The sequence below is a fragment of the Nerophis lumbriciformis genome, linkage group LG05 (genome assembly GCF_033978685.3).
Source record: "Nerophis lumbriciformis linkage group LG05, RoL_Nlum_v2.1, whole genome shotgun sequence".
In the NCBI taxonomy this organism is placed as follows: Eukaryota; Metazoa; Chordata; class Actinopteri; order Syngnathiformes; family Syngnathidae; genus Nerophis; species Nerophis lumbriciformis.
In genome coordinates, this window is record NC_084552.2 from 18,494,270 (window position 1) to 18,507,781 (window position 13,512).

A 13,512-nucleotide genomic window follows, 5' to 3' on the forward strand; every position below is an offset into this window, starting at 1 on the left:
ATGGATCCTTGGGAGTTTTCCTCGAAACATGTGCTTTTTTTTTTAAGGCTTGCAAACACAAAAAGTATTTTTAAACTCACTATGACAGTAATGTTCTTAAAATCCCGAGTAATGCGAAAAAAGCAATAAAAATGTATTCAATCATAATTTCTAAACTAAACATGCAAAATGTGTAAAAAAATGCCTGTAATATTGAATCCATGTGAGTTTTACTAGAATCAGTTGTTTTAGTAAGGTTTGCAAAAACAAAATTTAGGTTTTACTCTTTATGAAAGTAAACTGTCACACTCAATATGACATTTATTTAATCATAACACCTAAACTACACATGCAAAATGTCTAATGATGCCTCAAATAATGCATTCTACGGAGTTTTACTCGAAACATATGCTTTTTCAAATCTTGCAAACACAAAAAGTAGTTTTTTACTCAATATGACAGTAATATTCCTAAAATCCTGAGATAATGCGAAAAAAGCAATGAAAATGTATTCAATCATATTTCCTAAATCAAACATGCAAAATGTGTAACAATGCCTGTAATATTGAATCCATGTGAGTTTTACTAGATTAGGTTGTGTTTGAAATTTTTGCAAATACAAAAAGTAGGTTTTTTTCACCATGACAATGTACACTCAATATGACAGTAAATTAAACATAACTCCTAAACTACACTTAAAAATGAGCTAATATTGCCTGAAATAATGCATTCTTGTGAGTTTTCCTCAAAACATATGCTTTTTCTAAGGCTTGGAAACACAAAAAGTAGTTTTTACTCAATATGACAGTAATGTTCTTAAATTTCTGAGATAATGCGAAAAAAGCAATAAAAATGTATTCCAACATAATTCCTAAACCAACATTGAAAATTGTCTAAAAATGCCTGTAATATTAAATCCATGTGAGTTTTACTAGAATCAGTTGTTTTAGTAAGGTTTGCAAAAACAAAAATTTGGTTTTACTCTTTATGAAACTTAACTGTCACACTCAATATGACAATTTTTTAATCATAACTCCTAAACTACTCATGCAAAATGGCTAATAATGTTTGAACTAATGGATCCTTGGGAGTTTTCCTCGAAACATATGCTTTCTTAAGGCTTGCAAACACAAAAAGTATTTTTTTTACTCAATATGACAGTAATGTTTTTAAATTCCTGAGATAATGCGAAAAAAGCAAAAAAAATGTATTCAATCATGATTTCTAAACCAAACATGCAAAATGTGTAAAAATGCCTGTATTATCTAATCCATGTGAGTTTTACTAGAATCAGTTGTTTTAGTAAGGTTTGCAAAAACAACAATTTGGTTTTACTCTTTATGAAACTTAACTGTCACACTCAATATGACAATTTTTTAATGATAACTCCTAAACTACTCATGCAAAATGGCTAATAATGTTTGAACTAATGGATCCTTGGGAGTTTTCCTCGAAACGTATGCTTTCTTAAGGCTTGCAAACACAAAAAGTATTTTTTTACTTAATATGACAGTAATGTTTTTAAATTCCTGAGATAATGCGAAAAAAGCAAAAAAAATGTATTCAATCATGATTTCTAAACCAAACATGCAAAATGTGTAAAAATGCCTGTATTATCTACTCCATGTGAGTTTTACTAGAATCAGTTGTTTTAGTAAAGTTTGCAAAAACAAAAATTAGGTTTTACTCTTTATGAAAGTAAACGTCACACTCAATATGACAGTTTTTTAATCATAACTCCTAAACTACTCATGCAAAATGGCTAATAATGTTTGAAATAATGGATCCTTGGGAGTTTTCCTTAAAACATATGCTTTCTTAAGGCTTGCAAACACAAAAAGTATTTTTTTTACTCAATATGACAGTAATGTTCTTAAAATTCTGAGATAATGCGGAAAAAAGCAATAAAAATGTATTCCAACATAATTCCTAAACCAACAATGCAAAATGTCTAAAAATGCAAAAGCAAAAATTAGGTTTTACTCTTTATGAAAGTAAACTGTCACACTCAATATGACAATTTTTTAATCATAACTCCTAAACCACTCATGCAAAATGGCTACTAATGTTTGAAATAATTGATCCTTGGGAGTTTCCCTCGAAACAAATGCTTTCTTAAGGCTTGCAAACACAAAAAGTATTTTTTTACTCAATATGACAGTAATGTTCTTAAAATCCTGAGATAATGCGAAAAAAGCAATAAAAATGTATTCAATCATAATTTCTAAACTAAACATGCAAAATGTGTAAAAATGCCTGTATTATTGAATCCATGTGAGTTTCACTAGAATCAATTGTTTTAGTAAGGTTTGCAAAAGCAAAAATTATGTTTTACTCTTTATGAAAGTAAACTGTCACACTCAATCTGACAATTTTTTAATCATAACTCCTAAACCACTCATGCAAAATGGCTAATAATGTTTGAAATAATGGATCCTTGGGAGTTTTCCTCAAAACATATGCTTTCTTAAGGCTTGCAAACACAAAAAGTATTTTTTTACTCAATATGACAGTAATGTTCTTAAAATTCTGAGATAATGCGAAAAAAGCAATAAAAATGTATTCAATCATGATTTCTAAACCAAACATGCAAAATGTGTAAAAATGCCTGTATTATCTAATCCATGTGAGTTTTACTAGAATCAGTTGTTTTAGTAAGGTTTGCAAAAACAAAAATTTGGTTTTACTCTTTATGAAACTTAACTGTCACACTCAATATGACAATTTTTTAATCATAACTCCTAAACTACTCATGCAAAATGGCTAATAATGTTTGAACTAATGGATCCTTGGGAGTTTTCCTCGAAACATATGCTTTCTTAAGGCTTGCAAACACAAAAAGTATTTTTTTTACTCAATATGACAGTAATGTTTTTAAATTCCTGAGATAATGCGAAAAAAGCAAAAAATTTTATTCAATCATGATTTCTAAACCAAACATGCAAAATGTGTAAAAATGCCTGTATTATCTACTCCATGTGAAATTTACTAGAATCAGTTGTTTTAGTAAAGTTTGCAAAAACAAAAATTAGGTTTTACTCTTTATGAAAGTAAACGTCACACTCAATATAACAATTTTTTTAATCATAACTCCTAAACCACTCATGCAAAATGGCTAATAATGTTTGAAATAATGGATCCTTGGGAGTTTCCCTCGAAACAAATGCTTTCTTAAGGCTTGCAAACACAAAAAGTATTTTTTTACTCAATATGACAGTAATGTTCTTAAAATCCTGAGATAATGCGAAAAAAGCAATAAAAATGTATTCAATCATAATTTCTAAACTAAACATGCAAAATGTGTAAAAATGCCTGTATTATTGAATCCATGTGAGTTTCACTAGAATCAGTTTTTTTAATGAAGTTTGCAAAAACAAAAATTAGGTTTTACTCTTTATGAAAGTAAACTGTCACACTCAATATGACAGTTTTTTAAACTCCTAAACTACTGATGCAAAATGGCTAATAATGTTTGAAATAATGGATTCTTGGGAGTTTTACTCGAAACAAATGCTTTCTTAAGGCTTGCAAACACAAAAAGTATTTTTTTTACTCAATATGACAGTAATGTTCTTAAAATTCTGAGATAATGCGGAAAAAAGCAATAAAAATGTATTCCAACATAATTCCTAAACCAACAATGCAAAATGTCTAAAAATGCAAAAGCAAAAATTAGGTTTTACTCTTTATGAAAGTAAACTGTCACACTCAATATGACAATTTTTTAATCATAACTCCTAAACCACTCATGCAAAATGGCTAATAATGTTTGAAATAATGGATCCTTGGGAGTTTCCCTCGAAACAAATGCTTTCTTAAGGCTTGCAAACACAAAAAGTATTTTTTTACTCAATATGACAGTAATGTTCTTAAAATCCTGAGATAATGCGAAAAAAGCAATAAAAATGTATTCAATCATAATTTCTAAACTAAACATGCAAAATGTGTAAAAATGCCTGTATTATTGAATCCATGTGAGTTTCACTAGAATCAGTTTTTTTAGTGAAGTTTGCAAAAACAAAAATTAGGTTTTACTCTTTATGAAAGTAAACTGTCACACTCAATATGACAATTTTTTAATCATAACTCCTAAACCACTCATGCAAAATGGCTAATAATGTTTGAAATAATGGATCCTTGGGAGTTTCCCTCGAAACAAATGCTTTCTTAAGGCTTGCAAACACAAAAAGTATTTTTTTACTCAATATGACAGTAATGTTCTTAAAATCCTGAGATAATGCGAAAAAAGCAATAAAAATGTATTCAATCATAATTTCTAAACTAAATATGCAAAATGTGTAAAAATGCTTGTATTATTGAATCCATGTGAGTTTTACTAGAATCAGTTGTTTTAGTAAAGTTTGCAAAACAAAAATTTGGTTTTTCTCTTTATGAAAGTAAACTGTCACACTCAATATGACAGTTTTTTAATCATAACTCCTAAACTACTCATGCAAAATAGCTATTAATGTTTGAAATAATGGATCCTTGGGAGTTTTCCTCGAAACATGCTTTCTTAAGGCTTGCAAACACAAAAAGTATTTTTTTTACTCAATATGACAGTAATGTTCTTAAAATCCTGAGATAATGCGAAAAAAAGCAATACAAATGTATTCAATCATAATTTCTAAACTAAACATGCAAAATGTGTACAAATGCCTGTAATATTGAATCCATGTGTGTTTTACTAGAATCAGTTGTTTTAGTAAGGTTTGCAAAAACAAAATTTAGGTTTTACTCTTTATGAAAGTAAACTGTCACACTCAATATGACATTTATTTAATCATAACACCTAAACTACACATGCAAAATGTCTAATGATGCCTCAAATAATGCATTCTACGGAGTTTTACTCGAAACATATGCTTTTTCAAATCTTGCAAACACAAAAAGTAGTGTTTTACTCAATATGACAGTAATATTCCTAAAATCCTGAGATAATGCGAAAAAAGCAATGAAAATGTATTCAATCATATTTCCTAAATCAAACATGCAAAATGTGTAACAATGCCTGTAATATTGAATCCATGTGAGTTTTACTAGATTAGGTTGTGTTTGAAATTTTTGCAAATACAAAAATTAGGTTTTTTTCACCATGACAATGTACACTCAATATGACAGTAAATTAAACATAACTCCTAAACTACACTTAAAAATGAGCTAATATTGCCTGAAATAATGCATTCTTGTGAGTTTTCCTCAAAACATATGCTTTCAAACACAAAAAGTAGTTTTTACTCAATATGACAGTAATGTTCTTAAATTTCTGAGATAATGCAAAAAAAGCAATAACAATGTATTCCAACATAATTCCTAAACCAACATTGCAAAATGTCTAAAAATGCCTGTAATATTAAATCCATGTGAGTTTTACTAGAATCAGTTGTTTTAGTAAGGTTTGCAAAAACAAAAATTTGGTTTTACTCTTTATGAAACTTAACTGTCACACTCAATATGACAATTTTTTAATCATAACTCCTAAACTACTCATGCAAAATGGCTAATAATGTTTGAACTAATGGCTCCTTGGGAAATTTCCTCGAAACATATATTTTCTTAAGGCTTGCAAACACAAAAAGTATTTTTTTACTCAATATGACAGTAATGTTTTTAAATTCCTGAGATAATGCGAAAAAAGCAAAAAAAATGTATTCAATCATGATTTCTAAACCAAACATGCAAAATGTGTAAAAATGCCTGTATTATCTAATCCATGTGAGTTTTACTAGAATCAATTGTTTTAGTAAGGTTTGCAAAAACAAAAATGTGGTTTTACTCTTTATGAAACTTAACTGTCACACTCAATATGACAATTTTTTAATCATAACTCCTAAACTACTCATGCAAAATGGCTAATAATGTTTGAACTAATGGATCCTTGGGAGTTTTCCTCGAAACATATGCTTTATTAAGGCTTGCAAACACAAAAAGTATTTTTTTACTCAATATGACAGTAATGTCCTTAAAATTCTGAGATAATGCGAAAAAAGCAATAAAAATGTATTCAATCATAATTTCTAAACTAAACATGCAAAATGTGTAAAAATGCTTGTATTATTGAATCCATGTGAGTTTTACTAGAATCAGTTGTTTTAGTAAAGTTTGCAAAAACAAAAATTAGGTTTTTCTCTTTATGAAAGTAAACTGTCACACTCAATATGACAGTTTTTTAATCATAACTCCTAAACTACTCATGCAAAAGGGCTAATAATGTTTGAAATAATGGATCCTTGGGAGTTTTCCTTAAAACATATGCTTTCTTAAGGCTTGCAAACACAAAAAGTATTTTTTTTACTCAATATGACAGTAATGTTCTTAAAATTCTGAGATAATGCGGAAAAAAGCAATAAAAATGTATTCCAACATAATTCCTAAACCAACAATGCAAAATGGCTAAAAATGCAAAAGCAAAAATTAGGTTTTACTCTTTATGAAAGTAAACTGTCACACTCAATATGACAATTTTTTAATCATAACTCCTAAACCACTCATGCAAAATGGCTAATAATGTTTGAAATAATGGATCCTTGGGAGTTTCCCTCGAAACAAATGCTTTCTTAAGGCTTACAAACACAAAAAGTATTTTTTTACTCAATATGACAGTAATGTTCTTAAAATCCTGAGATAATGCGAAAAAAGCAATAAAAATGTATTCAATCATAATTTCTAAACTAAACATGCAAAATGTGTAAAAATGCCTGTATTATTGAATCCATGTGAGTTTAACTAGAATCAGTTTTTTTAGTGAAGTTTGCAAAAACAAAAATTAGGTTTTACTCTTTATGAAACTAAACTGTCACACTCAATATGACAGTTTTTTAATCATAACTCCTAAACTACTGATGCAAAATGGCTAATAATGTTTTAAATAATGGATTCTTGGGAGTTTTCCTCGAAACAAATGCTTTCTTAAGGCTTGCAAACACAAAAAGTATTTTTTTACTCAATATGACAGTATTGTTCTTAAAATTATGAGATAATGCGAAAAAAGCAATAAAAATGTATTCCAACATAATTCCTAAACCAACAATGCAAAATGTCTAAAAATGCCAATACTATTAAAGCCATGTGAGTTTCACTAGAATCAATTGTTTTAGTAAGGTTTGCAAAAGCAAAAATTATGTTTTACTCTTTATGAAAGTAAACTGTCACACTCAATCTGACAATTTTTTAATCATAACTCCTAAACCACTCATGCAAAATGGCTAATAATGTTTGAAATAATGGATCCTTGGGAGTTCTCTCGAAACATATGCTTTCTTAAGGCTTGCAAACACAAAAGGTATTTTTTTACTCAATATGACAGTAATGTTCTTTAAATCCTGAGATAATGCAAAAAAAGCAATAAAAATGTATTCAATCATAATTTCTAAATCAAACATGCAAAATGTGTGAAAATGCCTGTAATATTGAATCCATGTGAGTTTTACTAGAATTGGTTGTGTTTGAAATTTTTGCAAATAAAAAATTTAGGTTTTTTTTCCACCATGACAGTAAATAAACATAACTCCTAAACTACACATAAAAATTAGCCAATATTGCCTGAAATAATGCATTATTGTGAGTTTTACTTGAAACATATGCTTTTTTAAGGCTTGCAAACACAAAAAGTAGTTTTTTACTCAATATGACGGTAATGTTCTTAAAATCCTGAGATAATGCGAAAAAAGCAATAATAATGTATTCCAACATAATTCCTAAACCAAACAGGCAAAATGTCTAAAAATAACTTTAATATTGAATGCATATGAGTTTTACTAGAATCAGTTGTTTTTGTAAGGTTTGCAAATACAAAAATTAGGTTTTACTCTATATGAGAGTATACTGTTACATTTAATATGACAGTTATTTAAACATAACTCCTAAACTACAAATGCTAAATGGCTAATGTTGCCTCAAATATTGCATCCTTAGGAGTTTTACTCGAAAAATAGGCTTTTTTTAATCCTTGCAAACACAAAAAGTAGTTTTTACTCAATGTGACAGTAATATTCTTAAAATCCTGAGATAATGCGAAAAAAGCAATAAAAATGTGTTCCATCATAATTTCTAAACCAAACATGCAAAATGTGTAAAAATGCTTGTAATATTGAATCCATGTGAGTTTTACTAGAATCAGTTGTTTTTGTAAGGTTTTCAAAAACAAAAAATAGGTTTTACTTACTATGACAGTTATTTAAACTCCATGTATCTTTGTGAGTTTTACTAGAAAAAATATATTTTGAATGTTTACAAAAACAAAAGCTAGTTTTTTTTTACTCAATATGATAGTATAACTGTCATACTAAATCCATCCATTTTCTTCTGCTTATCCGAGGTCGTGTTGCGGGGGCTGCAGCCTAAGCAGAGAAGCCCAGACTTCCCTATCCCCAGCTACTTCGTCCAGCTCTTCTCGGGGAATCCCGAGGCGTTCCCAGGCCAGCCAGCTGATATAATCTTCCCAATGTGTCTTGTGTCTTCCCAGTGGCCTCCTGCCGTTTGGACTTGCCTTAACGAAAAAAGCAATACTAATGTATTTAAACACAACTCCTAAACAAAACATGTAAAATGTCTAAAATGCCTTTAATATTGAATCTATGTGAGTTTTACAAGAATCAGTTGTTTTTGTAAGGTTTGCAAATACAAAAATTAGGTTTTACACTTAACTTTATAACTCAATATGTGTGGCAGTTATACTACCACACTCAAAATGACAGTTATTTAAACATAACTCCTAAACGACACATGACCATTTTCTAATAATGCATGAAGAAATGTATCTTTGTGAGTTTTACTAGTAACATTTTCTTTTGTAAGGTTTGCAAAGACACGAGTTAATTTTTTTTTACTCACTTTGACAGTATACTGTCACACTCAATTTCAGTTATTTAAACATAACTCCTAAACCACACATACAAAATGGCTAATAATGTCTGTGGAAATGTATCTTTGTGAGTTTTCCTGGGAAACAATATTTTGTAAGGTTTGTAAAGACACAAGTTAGTTTTTTTTTACTCAATATAACAGTATAACTGTCATACTATATATGAAAGTTATATAAACATAACTTCAAAACTACACATGAACATTTTCTAATAATGCATGAAGAAATGTATCTTTGTGAGTTTTACTAGTAACATTTTCTTTTGTAAGGTTTGCAAAGACACAAGTTAGTTTTTTTTACTCGATATAACAGTATAACTGTCATACTATAAACACAAGTTATATAAACATAACTCCAAAACCAAACATGCATTATGTCTAAAAATTCAGCACTGCAACTACACATGCACCGGATTTAAACTAAATGTCCCTGCTGCTGAGATCCGAGGTACAGGGCTGGCCACCACGCCAACATCATCCAGGGCTCCAGAAACATTTGTAGGTCAATGCCCCACAATACAAGTAGATGTTGGAGGCACTATTCTGCCAGGACTTTTAGACACCGGGGCCCAAGTGACGCTAATGTCCGAAAGCCTATTTAATGCTCACTTTACCGAAGCTAAGCTCGAAAGGACCCCTACCCTTTTTCGTCTAAGAGCAGCTAATGGCCTGGAAATCCCCTATATCGGCTATGCGGTTCTTGATTTTGAGGTAGAGGGTGTTAAAGTTCCCGAAAAAGGAGTAGTAATTGTTGCGGATCAAAACTGTACACACCCCTTCATAATAGGTATGAATCTAATCGTGGGTTGTTGGGATGCCGTTTTTAAATGTCCTAAGACCTCTACTCTTCGGCATCTTCAAAAGCAAAAGGTGTGGAGGGAAGCTTTTGCTACATGTTCCCGTATAGAAGCTCTTGCTGCTGAAGATGGCTTGCTAGGCCACGTGAGATTGGCCTCGAAGACTAGTATTACATATCCCCCAAAGGAGATGTTGGTGCGGGGCTAACTACTGCGCCCTGCCACGCCAACTGCCGGTGCAGTTGGCGTGGCAAAATCACTGGTCGTGGTGAACAGAGGTAGGCTGCCCCTCCGTGTTTATAACCCCCATTCCTACAGTATTTCCTTAAAACGATTTGAGAAGCTAGGGCAGCTGTTCTGTGTTGATGATAGTGATGTGCATGGAGCTGAGGATCTGTGTTTATCTCTAGTAGAGGAGGGTGTGGTAGAAGTGTCACTCATTGATGCCACAGCCCAAACCAATCCAGAACTGTCCCCAGATGTTAGGGATTTGAGTGATAAGCCGGATCTGTTTGAGCAGCAACAGGTGCAGTTACGCGCCCTGCTGGCGAAGTGGGAGAAGGTGTTTGCACAACATGAGGACTTTGGAAGGACCAGTGTTGTGCAACACAGGATACTGACTGGAGATTCCGCCCCTACCAGGGAGAGATACCGACCCATCCCGCCTCTGTTGCATAAGGAAGTGAAGACACTGCATGCTTTCAGGTATGCTTGAACAGAGAGTGATAAAGGTAAGCTGCAGTCCCTGGGCAGCGCCTATAGTGTTAGTCCGCAAAAAGGATGGGAGTTGGTGTTTTTGTGTAGACTACCGGAGGTTAAACTCAGTTACACATAAAGACGCCTTTCCGTTCCCCTGAATCGAAGAGACCCTAACTGGTTTGAGCAAATCTGAATGGTTTTCGACCTCGCTAGTGGGTATTGGCAAGTGGAGGCGCACCCGGACGATCGTGAAAAGACTGCATTTACAACTCCCCTCGGACTGTTCGAGTTTGAACGCATGCCATTTGGTCTATGCAATGCACCTGCCACTTTCCAACGGCTTATACATCATTGTTTGAATGGTCAAATAGCGGAATCATTGTTGGTTTATCTTGATGACATAATATTTTTTTCTGTTGATTTCACTGCCCATCTACAGCACCTGGACCAGGTGTTTGAACGGTTGCAGCGACATGGACTTAAACTCAAGCCCTCTAAGTGCAAGCTCTTTCAGCGTGAGGTGAAATTCTTGGGACACGTGGTGGATCGGGATGGAGTGAGACCGGACCCAGGTAAAATTAAGGCAGTACAGGACTGGGCCGCTCCGACCACTGTCAAGGAAGTGAGAGCGTTTCTTGGATTGGCAGGCTATTATCAACGTTTTGTGGCTGGGTTTGCTAAAATAGCCCGTCCCCTAAATAAAGAAGGCACAGGCCCACAAAATAGTGTGGACACCAGAGTGTCAGACGTCCTTTAAAGAGCTAAAAAAAAGGCTTTGACCGACAGTTGCCTGCCCGCTATGCAGACGAGAGTTCCCCCCGTTGCAGGGACTGACAACGATAATGTAAGGGGGGGATGTGATGGGACACAAGTAGGGGATTTTATTTTTTTTGTTTCATTGTCATGCATGTCTGAGTGTTTTTATTGTTGTAGATTTTAATTGCATGTTTTTACATTTTACAATTTGATTGCATGTTTTTACACTTTGAGGACTTTGACTGTATTTTTAATTGCATAAGTTTATTCCTTGTGGACTTTGCTGGCATTTTAAGACGTTGCCCCTTTTAGCTTGTTGCCCCTGACAACCAAAGTGCCCAATCGAACGGCACCTGAAATCAGACGCACCTGTGGAGCATTAGGGCTGCACACATTTAAAAAGGAGCGACCAGGAGGATCGTCAGGCTTGACAAGGAGGACCGGGTGAACGCGCGGAGGTTGAGAAGGAATCCCCAAGACTACCCAGCAGACCCGCAGGCTACCGAAAAGAACCCCCAGAATCCCACAATACGCAGGGGCAGAGGAAACTCTGACTCCAAAGTAAGTGTCGTGCCTTGAGGATTTGCAGGGGTATTTAACTGCCTTGGGCTGTGGGCTTGTGGCTCGTGTGTTGTGCGCTGGCTGTGTGGTTCTGTGAGCAGGAGCAATCGAACACGATTCATAAACCAAAGATGTATTATGTCTAAAAATGCCTGTAATAGTTTATCCATGTGAGTTTTACGACAATCAGTTGTTTTTGTAAGGTTTGCAAATACAACAATTAGGTTTTACACATAATGACAGTATAACTGCCACACCCAATCAGTAGTTTTTTACTCAATATGACTAATATTTTTACAATCCTGAGATAATGCAAAAAAAGCAATAAAAATGTATTGCAACATAATTCCTAAACCAACAATGCAAAATGTCTAAAAATACCTGTAATATTAAAACTATGTGACAATTACTGTAATCAGTTGTTTTTGAAAGATTTGCAAGTACAAAAATTAGGTTTTACGCATAGACATATAACTGCCACCTAAATATGACAGTTGTTTAAAACATATCTCCTAAACCACACATGCAAAGTGGCTAATAATGCCTGGAGGAATGTATATTTGTGAGTTTTACTAGAATAATGATCTTTTGTAAGGATTGCAAAGACACAAGTTAGTTTTTTTTACTCAATATGACAGTTTTACTGTCATACTAAATATGAAAGTTATATAAACATAACTCTAAAACCAAACATGCATTATGTCTAAAAATGCCTGTAATATTGTATCCATGTGAGTATTACTAGAATCAGTTGTTTTTTTAAGGTTTGCAAATACAAAAATTAGGTTTTACTCACTATGCCAGTTATTTAAACATAACTCCTAAACAACAAATGCAAAATGGCTAATAATGCCTGGAGATGTATCTTTGAGTTTTACTAAAATGTTCTTTTGTAAGGTTTGCAAAGACACAAGTTAGTTTTTTTTACTCAATATGATAGTATCACTGTCATACTAAATAAGAAAGTTGTATAAACATAATTTCAAAACTACACATGCAATCCGTCTAAAAATGCCTGTAATATTGAATCTATGTGAGTTTTACCAGAATCAGGTATTTTGGTAAGGTTTACAATTACAAAAATTAGGTTTTACTCATAATGACAGTATAACTGCCACTTTCAATATGGCAGTTATTTAAACATAACCCCTAAACCACATGCAAAATGACTTATAATGCCTGGAGATGTATCTTTGTGAGTTTTACTAGAAAACATATAATTTGTAAGGTTTTTTTAAAGACACAAGTTAGTTTTTTTTACTCAATATAATAGTATAACTGTCATACTAAATGTATCCATTTTCTTCCGCTTATCCGAGGTCGGGTTGCGGGGGCAGCAGCCTAAGCAGAGAAGCCCAGACTTCCCTCTCCCCAGCCACTTCGTCCAGCTCTTCTCAGGGGATCCCGAAGCGTTCCCAGGCCAGCCGGCTGGCAACCGTCTTCCCAATGTGTCCTGGGGCTTCCCCGTGGCCTCCTGCCGGTCGGACTTGCCCTAACGAAAAAAGCAATTAAAATGTATTCAAACACAACTCCTAAACCACACATGTGAAATGTCTAAAATGCCTCCAATATTGAATCTATGTGAGTTTTACTAGAATCAGTTTTTGTAAGGTTTGCAAATACAAAAATTAGGTTTAACACTTAATGACAGTATAACTGCCACACTTAATTTGACAGTTATTAAAACATAACTCCTAAACTACACATGAACATTTTCTAATAATGCATGAAGAAATGTATCTTTTGTGAGTTTTACTAGTAACATTTTCTTTTGTAAGCATTGCAAAGACACAAGTTAGTTTGTTTTACTCACTATGACTTTACTGTCACACTCAATATGACAGTTATTTAAACATAA